The sequence below is a fragment of the Myodes glareolus genome, chromosome 18, assembly GCF_982192425.1.
Source record: "Myodes glareolus chromosome 18, mMyoGla1.1, whole genome shotgun sequence".
NCBI lineage: Eukaryota > Metazoa > Chordata > Mammalia > Rodentia > Cricetidae > Myodes > Myodes glareolus.
The window spans coordinates 41,312,452-41,337,224 of record NC_142043.1 but is presented as its reverse complement, the minus strand read 5'-3'; the positions used below and the strand labels follow the sequence as shown (position 1 = coordinate 41,337,224).

The 24,773-nt window shown below is 42.6% G+C and overlaps 1 long non-coding RNA gene across 1 annotated transcript; it reads left to right on the top strand.

Moving 5' to 3' along the window:
- Window positions 1-16,331: 16,331 nt before the first annotated feature.
- Window positions 16,332-23,918, top strand: LOC146890779 (uncharacterized). Its single transcript, XR_014998457.2, has 3 exons — window positions 16,332-16,650; window positions 16,751-16,887; window positions 23,751-23,918. It is a non-coding gene; the product is annotated as an uncharacterized LOC146890779 (long non-coding RNA).
- The last annotated feature ends 855 nt before the right edge of the window (window positions 23,919-24,773 follow it).

Below are 24,773 nucleotides of genomic sequence, written 5' to 3'. Positions count from 1 at the left end.
GATGGCTGGCAATATGGTAGTGAACGCTAGCAGCTTTTACTTGAAAGACTTTTGTGCTGGGATGAATTGATACATTTTTTTAAGCCCAATGTGATTTAGGGCATGATGACCACAAAGTAGAGTTCATATGTTTGGTCTCTAATTGATTATTAAGTATTGAAGTTAGCTGATGGGTAGTGGGGCTCATTGTTTTATAGTTTTGTACATATTTTGTATTTTATAAGAAAACGTAACACCATTTTTAAATGATTTCTTTGCTTATCCCTTCAGTTCTTTAAATTAAAAAGGGAAGGGCTGCCCTGCCTTAAAAATCTAAGTCCAAACAGGTGATGGGTGACTGGAAAGGGCCGAGCAGAGTCCAGGCAGGACGGAGACACTCAGATGCTGCCTTTGTCCTGAAATGGCCTGGACCTCCTCATGCAGCCCACGGCCCAGCCACAGCCCATGCCAGATGGACCTTGACCATCAGACCCAACCTTGCCAAGTCACGTTTCTGCTGAGAATTAGCCAGTGTGTAAATAGAGAAATTTTCTCTTAAAATGGACTCTTTCCCCCTTTGCTTTCTTTTCCCAGAAGTTGAAGGTTAATTCTTAAAGAAATTGCATCTGTTGCCAATTTTTTTTAAAAAAATTTATGTGTATTTTATATATGGATGCTCTGCATGTGTGCCTGCAGGCCCGAAGAGGGCATCAGATTCTGTTACAGATGGTTGTGAGCTACCATGTGGGTTGCAAGGAATTGAACTCAGGACCCTGTTGCTAAGATTTATATGCCAGGAAAAGTTAAGAATCTGTTCACAGTAAGATCTGGAAGTCCAGTTATTCGTGGACATCTCCTGGAGAAGGAAATCAGAACTGGTATAAGATCTGCAGATGACTTTTAGAACTTTTATGATTTCAACATAGTAATTTTTAAATGTTTTTTATTATGTATTACGCATAATTAGAATGAGTCCGTTATGATACTTTCTTTCAGGTACATGTTGTATTCAGACCATATTCCCTCCTGTTGAGATCTTGTCCCTTTCCTATTCCCACTGCCGTCCTTAGTCTTTCCCAACTTGTCCCCCTCCCACCGTCATGTCTACTGTCTTGTGATCCAGTGGGAGCATGGGTGTGGAGTTACTTACGAGAGCACAGGCACCTTCCCGGTGGCTATGCTACAGACTTCTCTCCCTCCTCTGGCAGCCATTAACTGCTAGAGATCCTCCCCTACCATGTAGGCTGCTGATGGACCCAATCTTGGGCAGGCAATCCTAGCTGTGAGTTCTGGAGTGCAATTGCCATATCAACGCTAGAAGACAGTTTTCCCAACACCCCTCCTCTTCTAGCTTTTACATCCTCTTCAATTCTTCTGTGGTTTCCCTGAGCTTGGAGGAGGTGGTACAGATATCCCATTTGGAACTGAGCATTTAGGAACAATCACTCATCCTCCTCTGTTTGCCCAGTTGTGAGGTTCTGGAGTTGCTACCGTCCCTTGCAAAGCAGAGAGGAGCACTGATGATTTAGTTATTATATAAGGTGATTGACAGGCACGTTGCTGTCTATCGGGCAAGACAACAGCAGTAGCTTCCCTCTAGGGCTCGTGAATTCTCTAGCTGTGGGATTTCCACCAGGTTTCTACTATCAGACATGAAGTCCATCCAGCCTTAAATCCAATAAGAAATAGGCTGGTTCCCTAATAGTAGACTTGCCACTAATTCACCAACAGACACAATTTTCTTTCTGGCACAGTAGTGTAGCACATAAGGCCCACAGTGGAATGAGATTGCTGGTGACATCTCCCCAGCCGACTGCAAAGGATCCTCTGGCACAATGTGGATAGCCAGCAAGGAAGAAGCTTGCAGCCCAGTTCCCACAGCTAAAATGTATACTAGCTTAGCAATAGAGCCTTCCCATATGGTTCCAATGGACAATCAACAGCAATGTCAACAGCCTGTGTTGTTTGGGAAGCCTTAGGGGTCTCTCTGATCAACAGCTTATAGGAAGGTAGATTGCCCCTGGCATGAGGGTTTTTCTTTAAATAACCTATGACTTCTGAGAAGAAGTTAATGTAGTGAAATTTTTTTTTTAAGAAGAAAATTCCGAAGTCTGCTCCCTTACTTACTTCAGGTCATTATGTTGTGGTTCCTCTTCTTGAATCTTTCCCACAACTAGATGTGAAAAGCTACATCATTAAAATTTTTAAAGATTTTAAAAACTCTTGGAATACTTATGTCTTTTAACCAGGCCTATCCATGTGCATACTGAGGGTCCCATGCATCTCGGGACCTCTGAGTGTGGCCCCACTAAAAACTGTACACTTAGGTTAAAAAAAAAATGTATGAGGTCATTGTGATTGTCCTCACACCTTCCTCCTCCTCCTCCTCCTCATCATCATCACTTGAACTCAGTTCCATAGTTTTGAAGCATGGAATTTTTGTGGATGATCACATTGCATCACAATGTCCAAAAGTCTGAAACAGTCTGAGTCCCCAGCTAGTCACCCAGTGCTTGAGAGTAACTCTGGATCGCTTGGCTTTGCTCTGGTTTCAGTGGCCCCACTAAATCTTACCTTGAAATATATTCCCTATTCTAAAGTATTAAAAAGGTGTCCTCTTAATCAAGCTATTTGGTTTGAAGATGCATCCTTTGGGATATAACTGAAGTTAACTGAGGTCAGGAGAGTGGTACCCTAATCCAATGACTGTGTCTTTGTAAGAAAGAGAAATCCGAGCTAGCATGCTTGCTCTGATGATATGGCCTCCTCCACACAGAGGTGCAACAGGAAGGTGCTCACCAGGTAAGGAGCTGAGGACAGCACCATGCTAGTGCAATGCAGATATGGATGAAATAAACTTCTTTCCTTTATAAATTCCCAAACTGTGGTAGTCAGTTATTACAAAAGAAAACCAACTAAGACAGACGGCTAAGGAGTCAGTGAATTTGCTGCCCACTCACTGCGTGGGGTCGCCTCCATGCTGTGGGCTTAAAACGCTTTCATTCTTAGATAAATGCTACAAAGTTTAAAATTGTATTTGGCTCTTAACTAGAAATGAGCAAACTGGTTAGAAAGAACCCAACAAGAGCTATGAGTTTGCCCCTCCCACTGCTTCCGTGGTTTGCTTTGATCTATGGAGTGTCTCTTATTGTACACAGCAGTGTTCTGTAGTTCAATGTCAAAAAGATGGAACATATCCAATTTTGTGTGTGGACATGTTTGTGTATGTGTGTAGGACAGTGTGTGTGCACGTGTGTATAGAGGCCGAGGATTAATGCTGAGTGTTCTCCTCAGTCTCCACCCTGTTTTTAATGATTTAAAATCAGATTTAGTCCCTGACAGTTTCAAACAGATACATGATGCATTCTGATTGCTCTCTCTCCACTCGCTCTCTTTTCCTCTCCATCCTTGCCAGTCCCCGGCTCCTCCCAACATCAGTTCTTTTTCCAAGATTCATGACTTTTGGTTTCGTTTTGTGTTCCATTTAGTTTAACCAGGGCCGCCTGTGTGAGCATTGGATTGGTACTATCTACTAGAGACTGATAGCGTCATCACCAATGACTACACAACTAGAAAATAACTCTCTTCTCTCTGAATCTATCGGTAGCCAGTAGCCCAGCAGTGAGGTGTAGAGAGAGACCCCACCTTAGTTTTTAATCATTTAAGAATTTCATGCATGCAATACAATGAAATACGATCCTACCCACCTCCAGTTTTCCACCACCTTTTTTTTTTTAACCAATATCAACATCGTTATTAAGATCTGATGATTCAGCTAACCTTGCTGGCCAGGGAGCCCAGGGATCTTCCCTGTCTGTGCCTCAGGTCCTGGGACTATTCGCGGACAGCGCTATTTGTAGAACTATCTAGTACTGTTCCTGGGAATATCTGTACACAGTGCTATACCTAGGACTGTGTACAGTGCTGTACCTAGGAATATCTGAGTTTAGCACTATTCCTAGGACTATCCATGTTCAGTGTTGTTCCTGGGATAATCCGTGTACAGTGTTGTTTCTGGGACTATCTGTATACAATGTCATTCCTGGGATTATCCATGTACAATGCTATCCCTAGCATTTAAAAGAGTGCTGGGGATAGAACTCAGGTCTCCATGCTTTGACCACAAGTACTTTAGCAAATCAATCATTTCTTCAGTCCTCCAAATTAATACATATTCACTGTTCAAGGATGAGGCGTTGCATCATCTTCAAAATTAGTTAATCAATAAAATATCCTTTTTTCTATACTTTAACTTTAGAGCAAATGAAGTATATTGTCATTTGTCTTATATACAGCTGAGATAGGTTCTATAGACAATAATACTTAAAGATTGTTAGGTGTGAAGTTTTAAGACATGATTTTATATATAACAGCAACATGAGTTTTTTTAACTTGGATTTCCATAACAAAACAATGCAAATTAGGTATGAGGGAGCAACCATCAAGGGAGCAGGCCCAAGACAGAGACCTCTGCAGGAGTGAACCCAAGCCAGGAACCTAGGACCGGGCCTGAGCCAAGGAACTCTGTGAAAACAGGCCCATCTCTGTGGGAACAGACCTGAGCCAGGGACATCTACAGGAACAGGCCAGAGCCAGCGACCTCTGCTGGAGGAGGCCCAAGTCAGTGACCTCAGTGGAAGCAGTCCTAAGCAAGCAACCTCCCTGGGAGCAGGCACAAACGACCTTCAAGATTGCAGAGCGACCCCCTCTAAGCACCGAGTGACCTCCAGGAACATGCAGTGACTACCAGGGTGACTGAAACTGTGGCTCTGACTGCACTAGGAAAAACAACTATATGAGTATTGGATCCACCGGCACCTGCAGTACTGACCACCAGAGACACAGCCCCAACTACACCAATCAGAGGAAAAGATGGGTAGACAAGGTCAGAACACACTCAACATCACACTGAGAAACACGACACCCACAAAAACTAGTGGCCCTACAACAGTAAGACTTGAACATCCCAATACAGATGAAGCAGAAAAAAATGACCTAAAAACAACTTTAGGAGAATGTTTGAGGCCCTTAAAGAGGAAATGAAAGATTTCCTCAAAGAAATGGAGAAAAGACAAACAAAAAATTGGAAGAAATCAACAAATCCCTTAAAGAAAACCAAGAGAAAGCAGTCGAACATATAAAAGAAACAATTCAAGACTTGAAACCAAAATAGAGACAATAAAGAAAATACAAACCTGAGGAATTCTGGGAATGGAAAATATGAGAAAACTATCAGAAACTACAAATGCAAGCATAAACAGCAGAATACAAGAGATGGAAGAGAGACTCTCAAGTGCTGAAGATACAATAGAGGAAATAGACTCATCGGTCAAAGAAAGCATTAAATCTAACAAAAGTTTAACACAAAATATCCAGGAAATACGGAATACCATGAAAGACCAAAACTAAGAATAATAGGGATAGAAAAAGGAGAAGTCTGATTCAAAAGAACAGAAAATATGTTCAACAAAATCATAGAAAAAACCCTTCCAAACCTAACAAAAGATATGCATATATAGATACAAGAAGTTTACAGAACACCAAATAGACTGGATCAAAAAACAAAAAAAAAAAACAAAAACAAAAAAAATAAAGTCCCTTCACCACATAATAATCAAAACACTAAACATACAGAATAAAGAAAGAATATTAAGAGCTGCAAAGGAAAAAGGCCAAGTAACAAATAAAGGCAGACCTATTAGAACTATACCTGACTTCTCATGGAGACAATGAAAGCCAGATGGTCCTAGCCAAGCATTATACATTATATATTAAGAGACCATGAATGGCTGCCCAGACTACTATACCCAGCAAAACTTTCATTCATCATAGATAGACAAAACAAGATATTCCATGACAGAACCAGATTTAACCAACACCTAGCCACAAACCCAGTCGTACATAAAGTACTAGAAGGAAAACTCCAACTCAAGGAAGTTGGCTACATCACAAAAACACAGACAATAGATGATCTCACAGCAGCAAATCCCAAAGAAGAGAAAACACACACACAACAACATTACCAACAATGAAAACTAACATAACAGGAACTAGCAATCACTGGTCATTAATATCCCTTATTATAAATGGATTCAACTCACCTATAAAAAGACAAGGCTAACAGATTGGATAAGAATCCATTCTTCTGCTACATACAAGAAACACATCTCAACCTCAAAGGCAGACACTGCCTCAAAGTATAGGGTTGGGAAAAATTTTTCCAATCAAATGAACCTAAGAAACAAGCTGGTGTAGCTATCCTAATATCTAACAAAATAGACTTCAAACTAAAATCAATCCAAAGAGACAAGGAAGGACATTTCATATTAGTCAGAGAAAAATCCATCAAGAGGAAATCTCAATACTGAACATCTATGCCCCCAAATACAAGGGCACCCTCATATGTAAAAAAACATTTCTAAAGCTTAAATCACACATTAAACTCCACACACTAATAGTGGGAGACTTCAATACTCCACTTTCACCACTGGATGGGTCTGCCAGACAGAAAATTAACAGAGAATAAGGGAACTAACAGATGTAAAGACTCAAATGGACCTAACAGACATTTATAGAACATTCCATCCAAACATAAAAGAATATATCTTCTTCTTCACACCTCATGAAACTTTTTTTTCCTTTGGTTTTTCAAACCTTTTAAAAAATTGACCACATACTAGGTAACAAAGCAAACCTCAACAGATACAAAAAATTGGAATAACTCTATGTATCTTATTGGATCACCAAGGATTAAAATTAGAATTCAACAGCAACACTAATTTCAGAAAGACCCCAGACATGTGGAAATTAAACAATGCCCACCTGAATCATCAATAAGTCAAGGAAGAAATTAAAGATTTCCTAAAAAAAGGAATTCCTAAAATGAAAATGACCACATAACATACTCAAATCTATGGGACACAATGAAGGCAGTGTTAAGAGGAAAGTTCGTACCTCTATAGTTCGCATCTATTTATAAATGCCTTCATAAAGAAGCTGGAAAAATCTCACATTAATGAGTTAACAGAACAATTGAAAACTCTAGAACAAAAAGAAGCAAACTTACTCAGAAGGACTAGACAGCAGAAAATAATCAAATTGAGAGCTGAAATCAACAAAATAGAAACAACACATTACAAATAATCAATGAGGCAGAGTTGGTTCTTTGAGGAAATCATCATAATAGATAAACCTTTATCCAAACTAACCAAAAGGCAAAAAGAGAATATCCAAATTAACAAAATCAGAAATGAAAAGGGTATCATAACAACAGACATGGAAGAAATCCAGATAATTATCAAGTATATTTCAAAAACCTGTACTCAACAAAATAGGAAAACTTAAAGGAAATGGCTAATTTTTTTGATAAATGTCATTTATCAAAATTAAATCAAGACCAAATAAACAAATTAAATAGACCTATAACAACTGCTAAAGAAATAGAAACAGTCATCAAAAGTCTCCCCCCGCCCAAAAAAACACCCAGGACCAGATGGTTTTAACACAGAATTCTACAAGATTTTCAAAGAAGAACTAGTACCAATATTCCTCAAATTGTTCCACACAACAGAAACAGAAGGAACATTGCCAAACTCTTTTTATAAGCCTTCAATTACCCTGATACCCAAACCACATAAAAACATTACTAAGAAAGAGAAATACAGACCAATCTCACTCATGAACATTGATGCAAAGATACTAAATAAAATACTTGCAAATTGAACCCAAGAACACATCAGAAAAATCATCCACCATGGTCAAGTCAGCTTCATTCCAGAGTTGCAAGGATGGTTCAACATATGAAAATCTGTCAATGTAATTCACCATATGACAAAACTGGAAAAAAGTCACATGATCATCTCATTACATGCTGAAAAAGCCTTCAACAAAATATAACATCCTTTCATGATAAAGGTCTTCGAGAGAGCAGGGATATAAGGAAAATACCTAAACATAATAAAGGCAATATACAGCAGTCCAGCAGCCAACATCAAACTAAATGGAAAGAAACTCAAAGCAATCCCACTAAAATCAGGAACAAACCAATGTTGTCCACTCTCTCCATATCTATTCAATATAGTTCTTGAGGTCCTAGCTAGAGCAATAAGAGAACAAAAGGAGATCAAGGAAATACAAATTGGAAAAGAAGAAGTCAAACTCTCACCATTTGATGTTGATATAATAGTTTACATAAGTGACCCCAAAAATTCTACCAAGGAACTTCTACAACTCATAAACACCTTCAGTAATGTAGCAGGATACAAGAAAACTTTAAAGAAAAATCAGTAGCCCTCCTTTACACAGATGATAAATGGGTTGAGAAAGAAATTACCCTTCACAATAGCCATAAATATCATAAAATATCTTGGAGTAACCTTAACCAAAGAAGTGGGAGACCTGTTTGCCAAGAACTTGAAATCTTTGAAGAAAGAAATTGAAGAAGATACTCCAAAATGGAAATATCTTCCATGCTCTTGGGTAGGTAGAATTAACATAGTAAAAATGGCAATCTTGCCAAAAGCAATCTACTGATTCAATGCAATGCCCATCAAAATTTCAACACAATTCTTCACAGACCTCAAAAAAACAATACTTGACTTCATATGGAAAAGCAAAAACCCAGGATAGCCACAACAATCCTGTACAATAAAGGAACTTCTGGAGGCATCACAATCCTTGACTTCAAAATTCACTACAGAGCTACAGTGGTGCGGGAGAATTGTCTGTATTCTGTCAATCATGTTTTAAATAAACGCTGATTGGCCAGGCAGGAAGTATAGGTGGGTCAACCACACAGGAAGTAGAGGTGGGGCTATGAGAACAGGAGTATTCTGGGAATCAGGAAGCTCCCTCTGCAGTCCTGCTCAGATCACCGAAGAAGCAGCATGTGATCTGCCCTGCTGAGAAAGGTACCGAGCCACGTGGCTAACATAGATAAGAATAATGGGTTACTATAAGTTATAAGAGCTAATAAGTAGCCTGAGTTAATGGGTCAACCAGTTTATAATCTTATGGAGACCTCTGTGTGATTTTCTTTAGTGCTTGCCAGCTGTGGGGAACTGGGCAGGACATAAACCCCAACAAGCCGGCCCTCATGTTACAGTACAGTACTGAAAACAGCTTGGTATTGACATAAAAACAGACAGGAGGACCAATGGAACAGAATCAAAGACACAGATATCAATCCACACACCTACAAACACCTGATTTTTTGACAAAGAAGCAAAAAATATAAAATAGAAAAAGAAAACATATTAAACAAATAGTGCTTGCATAATTAGATGTCAACATGTAGAAGAATGAAAATAGATCAATATCTATCACCATGCACAAAACTCAAGTCCAAATGAATTAAAGACCTCAACATAAAGCCAACTACACTGAACCTCATAAAAGAGAAAGTGTGAAGTGCACTTGAACACATTGGCACAGGAGACCACTTCCTAAATATAACCCTAGTAGCACAGTCACTGAGAGAAACAATTAATAAATGGGATCTCCAGTAACTGAGAAGCTTCTGTAAATCAAAGGACACGGTCAACAGGACAAAAGGACAGCCTACAGAATGGAAAAAGATCTTTACCAAACCCACATCAGACAGAGGGTTGATCTCCAAAATATACAAAGAACTCAAGTGATTGGTCATCAAAAGAACAAATAATCCAATAAATAGTGGGATACAGATCTAAACAGAGAACTCTCAACAGGGGAATCTCAAACAGTTGAAAGACACTTAAGGAAATGTTCAACATCTTTACTCAACAGAAAAATACAAATTAAAACAACTCTGAGATTCCCTCTTATACCTGGAAGAATGGCCAAAATCAAAAACACTGATGACAATTTATGCTGGAGAGGATGTGGGGTAAAGGGAACACTCCTGCATTGCTGGTGGGAGTGCAAACTGGTACAGCTACTTTGGATATCAGTATGGTGATTTCTCAGAAAATTAGGAAACAACCTTCCTCAAGACCCAGCAATACCACTTTTGTATATATACCCAAAAGATGCTCAATCCTACCACAAGGACATGTGCTTAACTATGTTAACAGCAGCATTATTTGTCACAGCTAGAACCTGGAAAGAACCTGTATGTTCCTCGACCGAAAAATGGATAAAGAAAATGTGGTCCATTTGCACAACTGACTACTACACAACAGATAAAAAAAGACATCTTGAAATTTGTGAGCAAATAATGGATCTAGAAAATATCATATTGAGCTGGGAAATCCAGACCCAGAAAGACAAATATCATATGTGCTCAGTCATAAGTGGTCTTTAGACGTAAAGCAAAGAAAACCCAGCCTATACAGTTCACAATCCTAGAGAACCTGGAGAACAAAAAGGATCCTAAGAGAGACATGCATGGATCTAATCTACATGGGAGGAAGAAAAGGACAAGATCTCCTAATTAAATTGGGAGCATGGGAATCATGGGCAAAGGTAGAAGGGGAGGAGAGAGTAAGGGAGGGGAGCAGAGAAAAATATATAGCTCAATAAAAGCAATTTTTAAAAAATGCAATTATTGGGACTAATTACTATGGTGATCTGACAGACTGTATGGATCACGATGAAGGGGACTTGCCGGACCTAATGCTGTGCACTGTTCTTTGAATGTCCTCATGACACCCTTAGAGGAACTTTACTGGAGTCTGAAGACGCCCCAGGACAGCTGCACTCACTGCCAAAATCAACCGGCTTCCCACAGACTCGCCAGTGATCCATGAAGCTATCGCTGTGGCCCTCTCAACGTTCCAGAAACTCCTGGGCAGCCCAGGTTGGGTACAGTGCCAGTGCAAGGCTCTTTGGATCTGCTTAGCTGGCTATGTGGGAAATGTGACTTGGGGGAGGGGAGCTGGAGAGATGGCTCATCTGTTAAGAGAACTTGCTGCTTGCTCCAATTAAGTTTTATGTCAACATAATAGAAGCCAGGGTTATGTGGAAGGGGAAATCTCCTTTAAGAAAATCTCCCCCATCAGATTTGGCATGTAGAAAATCCCTTTCCTTTCCACGTTGCCTTTGGTCACGCGTGTTTTACCATTAAAAATAAACGGTAAACAAACTAGGACACTGTCTTTCCAGAGGACCCGAGTTTGGTTTCCAGCACACCTATGACTCCAATTTCCTCTTCTGGACGGTCTCTGTGGCCACCTGAACACTGGTGGTATACATACACAGGCATGCATATATAAATTTTTTTAAAAATTTTAAAAATTAAAATTTTGAAACAACTCATTTTGTGCTTGAAATAATTATCACAATGAGTAAGGGTGAAATATTTCTCTCAAAATGAATGCAACAGCATTATTAGGAAAACTGGAGTCAGCTGAATGAAGTCTGTAGCAATGAAGCAAGTCAGTTGTTCATGGGCACATGTACTTGCAAATATGTATGCGTCTGTGGAGAGTACAGAGGTCAGCCTCAGGTTTAACCCAGGGGCCATAGGCCTGTTTTTTCGTTTTGTTGAGACAGGGTCTCTCGCTGGTCTGGAAATGGCTGCTTTTGAAAGGCTAGAGATTAATCTGTCTCTGTCTCCCCAGTGTTGAGAGTAGAAACCAAGCACCACCATAACCAACATGGATTCTGAGAACTGAGCTCAGATCACCATGCAAACAGCCATGACAAGCAGCGACTAATCTATTTCCCCAGCACCCCATCAGATCAGTCTTGCGTGGGACGTCTTGAGTTGTTATATTTGTTAATCACCAACGCGCATACCCTGAGCTGAGTTGCCATAACCATCAGTTGGGTCAGGTAACTAACTAAACCCAGAAAATCAACTGGGTTTAGACTGAAGAATGTTTCAGGGGAAGGAAGGAAAGTGTAAGTACTTGTGTCAAACTTCTGTGGCTACAGATTAGACAGGTAGGACAATGCTGATAATGGGAAGTTTGGGAATGGGAAGGCAGTCAGTGCTTGTTTCTGTCCTGGATGTGAGGAGGGGTATGGTGGTCCTAAAGGGTCATACGATTTTGGTCAAGGCTTTTATAACATTTGAGAGTGGGGAACAGTTTGCTGTTGCTGCTGCTATTGTTGCCTCATAGCGAATATGGTGGTATTTGTTTTTTTTTTTTTTATTTTTGAGACAAGGTCTCTATATAGCCTAAGCTGGAATCAAACTCACAGTCCTCCTGCCTCATGCTGGGATTACAGGCATTTCTCCCAACTCCTTCTGGCTGTTACTCTTCCTCATCTCTTTTCATCACCAAACACCCATGACCTTTGTAGTCTTATTTAGGATAACTCAGATTTCCCTCTGATCAGTAGCTCATCCAATAGTAGTATTGTGTTCGTTTTAATGTCTCAGTTTCGATCCTCATGTTGCAGTGATGAATGCTAGCATTAGGAAGAGTGGAAGATAGAGCAATAGGAATATTTCTGTGCTGCTTTTCCATGAACCTAAAAGCATTTTAAGACGAAAGGTATGTAAATAGATATGTAGGCCTAGATACGCAATGTGTGAAAATATCTCTTTTGGAAAGAGTGCCGTAGGATTTGGGCTACGGAATTTTGATACTACCTGGATACTGTCGCTTTGCTCATCTCAAATATCAAACCCACCCTGGGAAATATTCAGAGAAGAGCCTTGAAAAGTGAATTCCTGTGCTAAGTCCAGTCAGCTTGCCCTCGGAGCACTGTCCAGTCCTGTGGGTCAGTTTGGGTCCCTCCCTGTGGCGGGTCTGCACTTGGCATTGTGGGACAGAGCCTTGCTCCGTCTCTTTTATGTTCTAATCATGCTGCTTTCCGACCACCCATTGAATCGGGGCTCTACTGCATTTCACACTTGGATTAACTCAATCATGCAAATTGTGTCAAGCCCAAAAGAAATCAGGCTGTGGGCAAATAAGAAATATGCTAATAAAAATAGAAAATACGGCTCACAGCTGCGATGTCCCTTTACGGAGCTGTGGCCTGTGGTCCCCACACTCACATGGTCTGGACCAGAGCAAAAGGGAGGGATAAACAGGGTTGAGTTCTAATATAAACAAACAAACAAACCAACCCACAGTGTAAATTAGATTCCCAGATATTGATGTGCCCCTTCACAGAGACAAACCGGTTTTGACGCAATCAGAAAGACGAGAGTACCCATACAAAATATTCCTCAGAACAGTTTGTCTTTCCCAAGCTGAGGCTTCTAGAGGATTCTTTGTAAGTTGACTAATACTCCTTTCTGTATATATGCTATAATGTGCTGACCCCTGGCCCCTGCTCGGCTAACGCCTCCACTGGGAATGCGCTGTGGTAGGCACTTCTGTCACACTGACAGTCCTCCAAGGTCCAGTTATGAGAAATCTCTTAGTTCAGAAAGCTCCCTTGACTGTCCCCAAGAGAGCTCTGTCTTGTTTTGGTGGCTTTTTACGGGTATTTGTGTTATTATAGTAGTGTGTATGATACTGGGTAATTAATTAAGAAAGGAGATTTACTTAGCTTACACCGTTGAAAGCTGGAAGACAGAGATCAAGTGTTTCTATCTATTTGGCTGCTGGTGAGTGCCCTGGCTTCATGGGAACCTGGTAGAGAAAGGAAAAGAGCCGAGTGCACGTGTGACTTTGGTTTACAACAGCCTGCTTTCTAGAGAACCAACTCCCTCCTGGGGCAAGCATTACCCCTTCCACCAGTAATGCTGCCATGTCCTAACTCTCTCTCATTACAGGCTCCACCTCCAAGAATTATTATTGTGATTCTACTATACTAGCCAACCAGCCTCTAGCACGTGAATGCCGGGGCATATATTCAACACAAATTCAAGCCACTGGAGTGGCCTTAACTCTGTTGCTTTACCTAGGGTTAGTCAGGCATCCATGTTCCTCGATGCCTAATATGCATGTTTGCCATTGGTGAAGCCAGGCTTCCCAGTTAGCTCCTGCTAGAGCTGGCGTCAAGATTTATTCTCACCGTCATGGCTTCTCAGTGAGCATTTCCCAAAGGATTTGTTGGAGTTTGGATCTTACAAGAAGACCATTTGTGTTTTCTGGCTTCTTTCTGAACTGGGCTCTGTACTCAGGAGATGTGGTTTCAATTCTCTAGAGGTACAGAAAGGGAAAAAAAAAAAAAAGAAACTGACCTGCCCTGTATGATTCTAAACAAGAACCAGGAATGCGCACACAAGTGCTGGCCTCTTCTGGAAGCGCTGGAAGGCATGGCTCCTGCTAATCCGCAGCTCCGAGGCTGAACCCAAATGGGTAGCAGGTGCTCGGTTCGATTCCCTGCTTCTCGCTGAGCTGTGGCTGCCCTCAGCCTTGGGTTTCCTGTGGGGAGTTCACCTATTTTCACTTTGAAGCTCCCGAGTTAAGATAGCCAGCCTACTCAGAGAGTTTCCTGTAAGCACCAATGTGGGTTCAATGTATGCTTATTGAGTGCAGAGCCCACGTTTCAAACGTCTCTGTAACAGTCACAGCAACCAGACCAGAATGGAGTCCAGAAGCATGAGTTCCGTCACCCAACCAGTGAGCCGGCCTGGCAGAGCTCTCAGGGGGAAAGAGGGCAGCTTCCGGCAGACACACCTCTCTTGGAAGCTGGGTGGCAGTGTGGGGCGGTACTAACAGCGATGGGAAGAGCAACTTCCTTTGTGCTTCTGACAGGGCACACGTTGGGCCGACTAGAGTTAGACTCCTCATTCCATTTAATCCATTTAATTCCTGTGAGGAATGTGTTAAATGCTCTATAATACACATAAGGAAGGCCCGTTTTGGGAATCTTGGGAACATGAAGTCTCACAACCCTGAATGAACAGGAAAACCTACCCTTATCCTGGCCCTAATATTAACTGTAAATATGCCACAAGCCCAAAGCAAAGGCTTCAAAAACTCTGTTTCCATATAAACAGTGATTGTTCTGAAGAAAGGGCCTAGAAGATGCTGGCCTCGTCTTCTGCATTACTGTAAGCATTTGGGTTGAGGAAGGTCTTATTTCTATAACTGGCTAAGGACGCTAAAGAATATTTAATATGGGGCTCTACATGACGGAGTGACCGCAAGGACATGAAAGCCATCTACAAGTGCGCCCCTCTAAGATCTGTCTGCTAGAGTCATGTACCAGCACAGAGAGCTGTGCAAAACATCCTGGAGAGGCTGCACTAGCAGGCCTTAATCCAGGCCCCTAGCCTTACGTGCCCACTTCCCCTAAAGAGTGTGATGAGAAATATCAGCAATAAAAGTATTAACCACATCACTTTCCTCTTACACCAACTAGCTTATACCTATTCCCACAAAGTGGGTTCAAAACAGGTTCCGAGTCTGTCTCTCCTTAGAGGTGGCTGCAAGTCCTTCCCCGTTCACAATTTGAGAAAACGTCCAAGCTTAGAAGTGAACTCACTTCTGGAGGCTTATTGGAACTCAGAGCACATCCCCTTGACAGATACAACAGGGATTAATGAGCCATGACCAGAAGTTTGATTTTTCTGTCAAGTGCTCCCATCCGTTTTTAATAAACAGAAGAACAGCAGCAACTCCACGGCCGGCTCTCCGTCGTGGCAGTGGGGCTGCCTGCTCCTGGTAGCCTGTGTGCTGAGCAGAGTGAGGATGCTAAATGACTGACAAATGCGTTTATGAGCCCCTTCGGTCTGCTGCTCTGGGGGCTGGCTTTCTCCCCAAGTTCCATTTCTCTGCCTCTATTCAATGTGGGCGGCTCCGAGCTTTGCCAAGGGAAACCGTCAAGTGCAATATCACATTTACAACTTAATGGCTTCAATTCCGTGCCACTGGGGCACTATCTGTGGTGTAAAACTGCCAAAATACCCACTGTTTTCCCGTTAAGCCATGCTGGGTGCTCTTTCATAGAAGCCTGGTTCCAGTGAAGACTAGAAGTTGATCCAAAATACAGCTCCCCTGCAACAACAGATGGTAAGAAGTAGGTAGGGCTGAGGAGCAACGCCCAACAACACCGCCCTCCTCCTGGGTGCCCAGAAAGCGGTATTTGATCTGTGTTAAACAAACACAGTTCTTACCAGGTATTGTTCTGCTCACATCCACTGAAAGTAATTGCTTTGCTCACAGAAGAGATGTTTCTGTTGTCGAAACAACAAAGTGGTATTTTTTTTTCTTTTCCCTTCCATCCTTCCTTTCTCTCATGATTTCTTTTTCTCTTTCTCGTATTTTGGTCTTGCAAAGCAAGTTGGGATTTTTCAGGTTGAAGCTTCTTTATTCCCCAAGAGCCTTGCTAAGAACGGCTGCCTTTAGCCATACTGACCACAGGATGTCCCCAGCGTTCCATGGAAATTCCACGGAAAGGGCATTTACCTGGTAATGTAAAAGTTGTTTCTTAAGGAACAAAGGTCAGAGCGCAGAGATATGGTCCCATCTCCCATTTTAAACCAAACTGGCTTTGCAGAGGCCGCCTCAGCACCACCATTGAGCATCGCAGTCAAGTGAGTTGAGGTTGTCCTTGAAGTAGAAATGCGCCACCTACAAGTAAAGCCACTAAACTTAACAGCCCAGAGCTGATATTTAATCGCCCCTGAAGAGAAGTCACCCTGAGGCAGAGTTAATAACCAATACCAGATCTTATTTTTTTTTCACTTTAATTTTCTTTAAAAGCTTCATGCTCAAGCAATGTGGTGACCAATATCTGATGAAATTATACGCCGTTCAAGATGGTCTTTGAGCTGACACGTTTATTAAAATCCCCAAATGAGAGTCCACAAGAACTTAACACAGACACACAAGAAAGGTACATGAGTGCAAACTTATTATTGCCTTAAAATAAAAATCTTTAAAACCTTAAGAAGGAAGTAGAATAATTAATCCATTTCCCTATTTTATAATTGCAGGGGTGGCACACCAACACGACAAGACTTCCAGGCTACCACTCCCAAAGCATCGAAGAGAGGTTCCCTAAGGGAGACGGCACATCCATCAGCTCTTTTGGAGCCTGAGTATGAAATAGCCAATTTCTCTTATTTGAGAGGTAAGTCACAGAGTTCAGTGCTGGATCCAGTCATCAGGGAACTAAGGTAGTTCGTCAGTTTCCTTGCTGGCTTGGATGAACTCCTATTTAAGCAGACTGCTGCTGTCATCAACACTTCCCCCAAGTGAAACCCACAAGTATATTAGGATAAAACTTCCATTTGTAAGCTTAGCTGTAGCCTAGAAGAGTCTGATTTCCAGCAGGGGGAGGACAAGAGGGATGGAGCTGTCCGAGAATATCATGACTGGCCCTAGGGAAGATGGGAGAAAGGGTCTAGATGGTGTCTACTTTCCAATCTTTCGTTTATATACCCGGCTGTACAGATCTGAGCAACTATTATTTCTAAATACTAATGCAAGCCATGTTTCTCCTGATGTGGAGGCCTTTGTGGTCTTAATTGTGCTCATCCAAAGTCCCTATGTTGAATTTTTAATCGTGAGTACGTCACAAATGTGACTGCAATTGAGGAAGATTCTTGAAAGAGATCTTTAGCCTGGGTCACTGGGGCGGGACCACAATCCAGTATGACAGGTTTCCACGGAAGAAACGAAGATCAAGACAACACCATTCACGGAAAGGCCCTGGGAAGTTGTAGGGGAAGACAGCATACGAAGACCAAGGCAAGATCTCAGGAGAAAGTGGCCCTGAGAACACCCTGATCTCATGCCATTCCCTCTCTGCATTCATAGGACTATGGTGGCTGTTCTAGAAAATTAATCCAGAGGCAAAATGTCCATCTTGGTAATATGAGTTGTGTCGTAATACCTGTTGCAGGCTCTTAAGTGAAATACTGTTTGTGGCTGACGCAAGGGAATGCCACAAACCCTACCTATCAGGAGACATCCTGGCTGAAATAAGCACATTTACGAGAGAAATTGGGGTAAAGACTCTGCTCCTCCAGACTCCTGCATCCACACCCCATCCCTGGAAAACTAACAGGGAGGGGGTTTCAAAAGGCAGGAACGAGGTGGAGTTCCTTGTCCATAGTGCTGTCTTGGATGGGTGGAATTTAAACAGAGTACACTTGTTCAAGCAAATAAACCAGATACTGTGGAATGAAACGTGGCGCTGGCTCCCTTTGTTAACTATGGAGTCACAGCGTTTCTGTTTCAGAGCACATGTATATAAGTGGACGCCTACTTTTCAAGATTTTCAATTCTAATATTTTCAGTTCTCTCTAAACTGTACCAAATGGACCATGTGGCCAGAAGTGAGCAGAGAACAGTCAGCCTTCAGGGAGAGGTCTATGCCTGAGCCCTAGCCTGGTTGGTGATGCATCCACCATTCACCGAGCTGCCCACAGCGCATGCGCTCCTAGCCCGATTGATTCATGTCCGTCTCAGCGCTTATTGTATCCTGGGCGATTTAGAATGGGCTCCCTAAAATGGCCCCATGTGCTGCACATAGCAGATGTACGTGGACAAAATCAGAAAGTCAGTCCTTCTTCCATACCCAGACCCACGGACTCTGACGTCTGAGGTCTGGAGCAGAGCATGTGGCTTGCCGGCCTTTCCTGTGTACAGGATCCGCCTGGAGCTGACAGGGTTCAATGCCCATTGCCCTTGCCACATAGCACATGGCCTCATAGAAATATCTGAACTCTCTGTCTCTTTCTCTATGCCTCTGTCTGTCTGTCTTGTTGCTATCTCTGTCTCTCTCTAAGATAACCTGATAGGTAAGTTTTCTAGTCACAAAGGAATCTGCTACTCTGAAGAGGATTTGCGACTGGGCTTCCTTCACAACGCATCACTGTGTGATGGGGACTACAGGATGTGGTTTATATAGGAATTCTGTTGCTACTCTTAAAAGCGCACAGATCTTAAAGCGAAAGGAAGAGGAGAAGTGTTCGTGACTTCTCCGGTAGGTTAAAGTATTACCTGCTCCAAAGTAATTCTTTGAGAGAGTCATGGCTAGCCAAGGAAGGGCAATCCTCCACTGCTCTCAACTTGAACTTATTGCACAGTGGACACGATGCCAAGAAAAACTATCTGCTTCTCATGGGTGAGAAACCCGTGGTCTTTGGAAGCTGAGTAACTTCTGTGCGGCCAAGTTCCTCAGTAACCAAACCCACTGTGAGAGGCAGAGGAAGGTCAAGGAGAAAGAAAGGAGGAGGAGGAAGAGGAGGACGAGGACGAGGAGGAGGAGGAAGAGGGGGAGAAAGCTCAACTCATTAGCTTGAGATTAAAAAGACAAAAATAGCACACAGCCACTGATTCAAAAATAGAGAAATTGTATAATACTGAAAATGGATTTTAAACCTCAATTTGGCTTGGCAGAGGTTTTTTTTTTAATATTTATTTATTTTTTGAGACAGGGTTTCTCTGTAGCTTTGGAGCCTACCCTGGAACTAGCTTTTGTAGAGGAAGCTGGCTTCGCACTCACAGAGATCTGCCTGCCTCTGCCTCCAGAGTTCTGGGATTAAGGGTGTACACCACTACCGCCTGGCCAGTTTGGCAGAATTTTAAAGGGCCATTTAGGAGGAATAAAAAAAAATGTTATTTTAAAAAAAAAAAAAAAAAGAGAGTGACTATATTTCCGTGACATCAAAAGCAGTCTGACGTCAGGTAGGATGGCTAAAGAGGGCATATAACCTGTGGTTATTTTACCACTAATTAACATATAAAGCAAAACACAAAGAAAATTCATATAGTTTTGACAATCATAGAGGACCCCCAAAAGCATCCATTTTAAGGGTTAGGTAGAGCCGCATAGCTCGGGTCTAGCTGCTCACAACTGTCTCGTTCTATCAAAGTCTTTCTTCAGAATCCTTGGCTCTGGTCGTGAAGGATGCGTGTGAGCTCTCTATGGCTTTTCTTCTTTATAAGAATAACAAACAGAAAGTAAATACAATTTGGTGTTTAAATAGCTTTTCTCTGTTCGTTGGTCACCCAGGCCTTCGTTTCATTTAATTAGTTTGTTCCTGTGAACCATCTCTGGGCAATGGCTGGCGATATTTAGATTTCCTGGAATAAGGCAAGAGGTCTGTGGGACTGGGTCCTGGATTGTGTGTTTGGAGGTAGGTCTTCGTGGGGCTCTTCGGGAAATATATTTCCTTGTATCTTGTGTGTGGTATGAGATTTGATGAGCTTCTCTACCTGGTTTTGGCGTTCACAGTATATTACTTTATCTGCCGTTGAGAGAAAGCCAATGATTTATAAGAATCACAAAGCATAATGCAAGGCCCCCACTGACTGTCTGACTTCTTGGTGCGGTAACCCACTGTGCTGGTGGATGCTAACTTCTGTTGTTGGGTAGTTACTTCCCGGAACGTGCCTGGCTTTCTCTGTAATGCACAGTGCAACGCAAGCCGTTCTCTCTTCGTATGTGTGTACGTATGTGTCTTCCTGCTTCCCCTGTGTGTGTGTGTGTGTGTGTGTGTGTGTGTGTGTGTCTGCCTGCTTCCCCTCAAGGCTGTGTGTGTGTGTGTGTGTGTGTGTGTGTGTGTGTGTGTGTGTATGTGTGTGTGTGTCTTCCCGCTTCCTCTCAAGGCTTCTCTCCCTGGAGGGAGAAATGGGGATCTAAGGGCAGGTGTAGTGTGGAAGAGGAGGCCAGCGAGAGACTGCGATCTACCTTTGATGCCTTTTCCAGCACAATGCTCTGTCCAATGAGCAGAGGCCACTAATGAGGAGTGAGGCTGGGTATCTCCTTTCCTGGAGACCTAGCCCATTACCCTTTGGGTCCCCAGGAGCCTGAGGGCACCAGGCCTGCTTTGCGAATGAATGGATGGCTTCCAGCTCACTGTATCACTCCCACTCCCTGTGCCAGTGGCCGTGAATAACCTCACTTTTGTGTGTTTTTAAAAATGTTTCTCCACCCCAGTTCTTGCCACCTCCACCCTCAGCCCCCACCTCCCCAGCTTGGTGGCCCCATGTGGTGATGTCTCTTGAAATTGTTAGATTTTTTTTCCCTTCCTCTATCCCCCCTCCAGTTCTGGAAGCATTTTGTTTCTGTACTGCTTTGTGAATTGGGTGCTGAGTCCAGATCCTTGGGGCTTTAAAGCTGAATTAATTATTAAACAGGAAGGGGGCAGTACTTTTAGCAGGCGCCAAGTAACTGTACTTACACTGCAAGCTGGCTCCACTCCGCCATCCTGTGCTGTGGTTTGCTGAAGGCAACTGGAGATTTTTATTCTAGTTTTTTAATCATGCATTTCTGTAAGTTTCGAGGCAGGGAAGAGTTGGCAAGCAGAGGGCTAGGAAGCCAGTCTCCATCACCTCCTGACCATGTTGGCCAAAACAGTGGTTTTTTTTTTTTCCTTTTTAAAGAAATCAGAAATACTTTCCCAGTTCATAAATCAATCTGAAATTATCCACTCCCAACTGTTTATTTTACTGACAACAGGGTGGGCTTTTCTCTCTCTGTGTGTGAGTGTAATATATATAATATATACTTATATTATATATAAATATATATATATATATGTTTATATTCTCTATTGATCGGTTCCCCCTTGTTGAGAACAGTGTTTTATTTTCTTCAAAAAAAAAAAGTCATTGGAAAGTTGACTTTTTTGTTTTGTGAGTGTTAAAATCACTCCTTATTGGAAAGGGGGTTGGCTAAGTGGACTAGAGCTAATCTTGTCTTTAAAAATGAAGGCATGTCACAGTGTTTCTTGATGCCCTGAGTGTAGCCATATATACTTACAGAAGTTCACCTTCCACTGGAGCTGGTGGGCTAGCTTGTCCCAGACACAGTATGAATGGGAACTAACAGAGCTGTGTGAACGAAGCAAACCCTGGTGGCTCCCAGGGAACCCAAACCTGTTTTCAAGGTCATGAAATAGTAGCCTCTGGTGGCAGGGACAAGCGGTCTGGTTCCACCCCCAGGTGGGCTTGCCCTTTGGTCTTCCCCTGGCCTGTCACTCCCAGGGATGCTTCACAGGACAAGCCGAGGTCCATTGGGTCCTGAAGCTGCCTGGTGGTGGAGAATGTTGGGTGTAGAGGATTGAAAGCAGAGCTCTCTGGGTGCAGCTGGGTGCGTGGGCCGGGGTGTGAAGCAGCCTCGAGAGGAAAGAGAACAAAGATTTGGTTAGATTTTAGATTTTTGCTTATAAATTTGGAACATGGGGGATAGAGAGGGAGAAGCAGAGAGAGAGAGATCGAGCAAGCAATACACACTCCTCTCAGCTGATTGGTGATGAAGTCTGCATGTAACCCCCCCCCAGATAAAACAGCCCATCTATGCCACCCCTCACCACATGCCTCGAGGAGCTACACTATACACACCTTAGAACGCTTTAAAACACGCAAGATGTTCTGTGAGCCTCGCTAGCCAGACACTGCTTTTCAGTGTTTGTTTTCCCTCCTGGAATTAAAAAAAAAAAAAAGCATTCTTGCTGACAATTCTTTCCTCTAAAAATATGTAATTTTGTGCCTCATATGTATTATTTACATCTTGACTGTGTGTAATTTCCAACAGTTAATACATCTCATTATAATAATCCAATAAATGTACTTACCATGAACAAAGCCATGAGGTCTAATGGCTTCTTTTAAAAGATTAGCTAAGAGCTGAATCTAGGTAGAGCACTTGCCTATAATGCAAAGGGGGCGTGGGCGTCAAGCCTCCAGCACTGAAAAAAAAAATGACAAGAAACCAGGAAAATGTACACCTTTAGGCCGCTAAACACTGTCCTCCAATGACGCTTTATCCTATAGTGTCAGCTGCCTCAGGGCTATGGCTGTGGGCTCCTGTCCTCCAGTGTCCAGTTGTTCTTGACATTTAGGGTTCTGTGCTGGCCACACTGGTCTTATTGGACTCCTCACCATAGTAAGTAACTTAAAGCCCAACTTGAAAACAGTATCTCCCCCCCCCCCCAACCAGTATTTGGAAGATTCGTGTGTTTGAAAGGGTCAGCGACGGCCAGGAGCCCAGTTTCAGCCGGCTCTCTATCTCATTTCCTTTCAAAAGCCTATATTCAGAACCGGCTTTACAAATTAAAGAATCAGATTCCTGACCCTTGATTGAGCAAAGGTCCTGGGCTCTCTTATCTAAAAATGGCCCCTGTTCTTATCCCTCAGCCCTTCCAGATTTCCAATGCAAGACTGAAAAGTATGTTGACAGTCCTAATAGACAGCATAACAGTAAGGTGGCTTTTTTTTTCCCATAGTTTTTCCATAGCATAGCTCTGGAATCTTAGCATCTTTGCATATTCTTTCTTTTTTTTCTTTTTTTTTTTAAAGGAAAGTGTCTCATTTAGAAACATTTTGCTTGAGATGTCCTTCCAGAGAGGGACTCTTGGTTTACCACAGCACCCTTGAAAAGAAAAGACACATACATACACACAGAAACATAATTGTGATGTGGTGAAGGATACCAGTCATCCACACATTGCTTTTTTTTAATGCATTTTCCTCCCTTTAGTTTTAAAGATAACAATAATATTAATAAACACACACACACACACCTACTGATGTATGCTTTCTTGAGGACTTTTGTGGCTGACTGCTAGGGAGAAACGAAGTTAAAAGTATTCCTGGCTGATGGTGACATCTGTGTCCTGGAACGCTCACACTGGCCTTCCTTTCTACTGAAAGGTGGGTCCCTGGCTGGGCTGGAGTGACCCTTCCTAGCATGATGTTCCCAGCTGTAGATGCATTCAGGCTTCCTTACCAAGGTCCTGGGTGAGTCCAATCACTTGCCAAGCGTCTGGTCGATTCTGCAGGTGTATGAGCGGCAGCCCTAGGCAGGGCTGCCTCGGCCTTCCCCTAAGGTCTCGGCAGCCCTTCTGCAGCCCAGATGGTTCCAATTTGAGGCCTACACTCTACGCTGGAGCTGTATTGAGTTTCTTCCCTGAAACCAACAAAACCTGCTTCAGCATTTTGCTTGGATTAAAATATTTGTCCCCCTTTTTTTCTTCACAGGGCAGGAGGAGGGCTCTTGCTGCCGCCAGAGGAAGGAAACCATTACAGGGCCCAACAGAAGTAGGTCATGAGCTACAGCTGCTCATAGTTTGGGAGGAAGAAACATCGGACCCCAAACCTGGAACAAGACTCTTTCAAAATGTTTGTGAGCGGCCCAAGAAAAACATCCTCCTGAGTCTTATCTAATAAAGCGTGATCTCTAATCGCCTCAGTGTGTGCCCGGCTTTCGTTAAGACTTTGCACCTACTTCCCCGGGCTTGGGAGATGCCGGGGCAGAACACAGACAGCCTTAATGAAGGGGATTTAATAGTTTGTGTTAAAGCTAATATGGTCCATTAGGAGTTGTCATTTTCGTAAACAATGAAGATATGTTACCCTCTTCTGGGGTGGGAAGTCATTCCTCGCAAGACCTTGTAAAGATCCAGTAACGATCTGTGGAATACGCATGACCGACAATTAAAGCGCCGCTCAGAGCGTGGGGTTTCCCGCACATATTTGGTTTCTTGCTAAATAAACTCATAAAGATCATACATGTGTTGGCATACCCTTACATTCGGGAAACAAAACAAAGCAAAACACGTGTGCATTTCATTAAAGAAACCAACTGTTGTCTCCTGAGTGCCTTAGGTTTGGACTCGAGGAGCATCGGCAGGGATTGCTAGTTCAGAAGAGCGCAGTTTTTCTTCAGTTCTTGTGGTGGTGAAACTTTAGAAAGACATAAGGCTAACCATTCCCAATGCCAGGAAAGGCACACTTCTGACCCATAATGGCCATCAATACAAAGAATGTCCTTAAAACGTGTTAGAAGCACTTTGGAGCTCATGATCTTGGGGTTTTTAGTTGGTGGTTGCAGCAGATTCTGACCTCAGAAGCAGTCTGCTTTGAGATTCACCGAAGGCACTGGGGGAGTTGAGGTCTCAGTAACCCTTTGACTTTGTTAACTAAAATTTGCTCATTTACGCATGCACGCACACAGGCACACATGCATCACCCCCCCCCCCAAAGACAAATATTCCTTTTCAT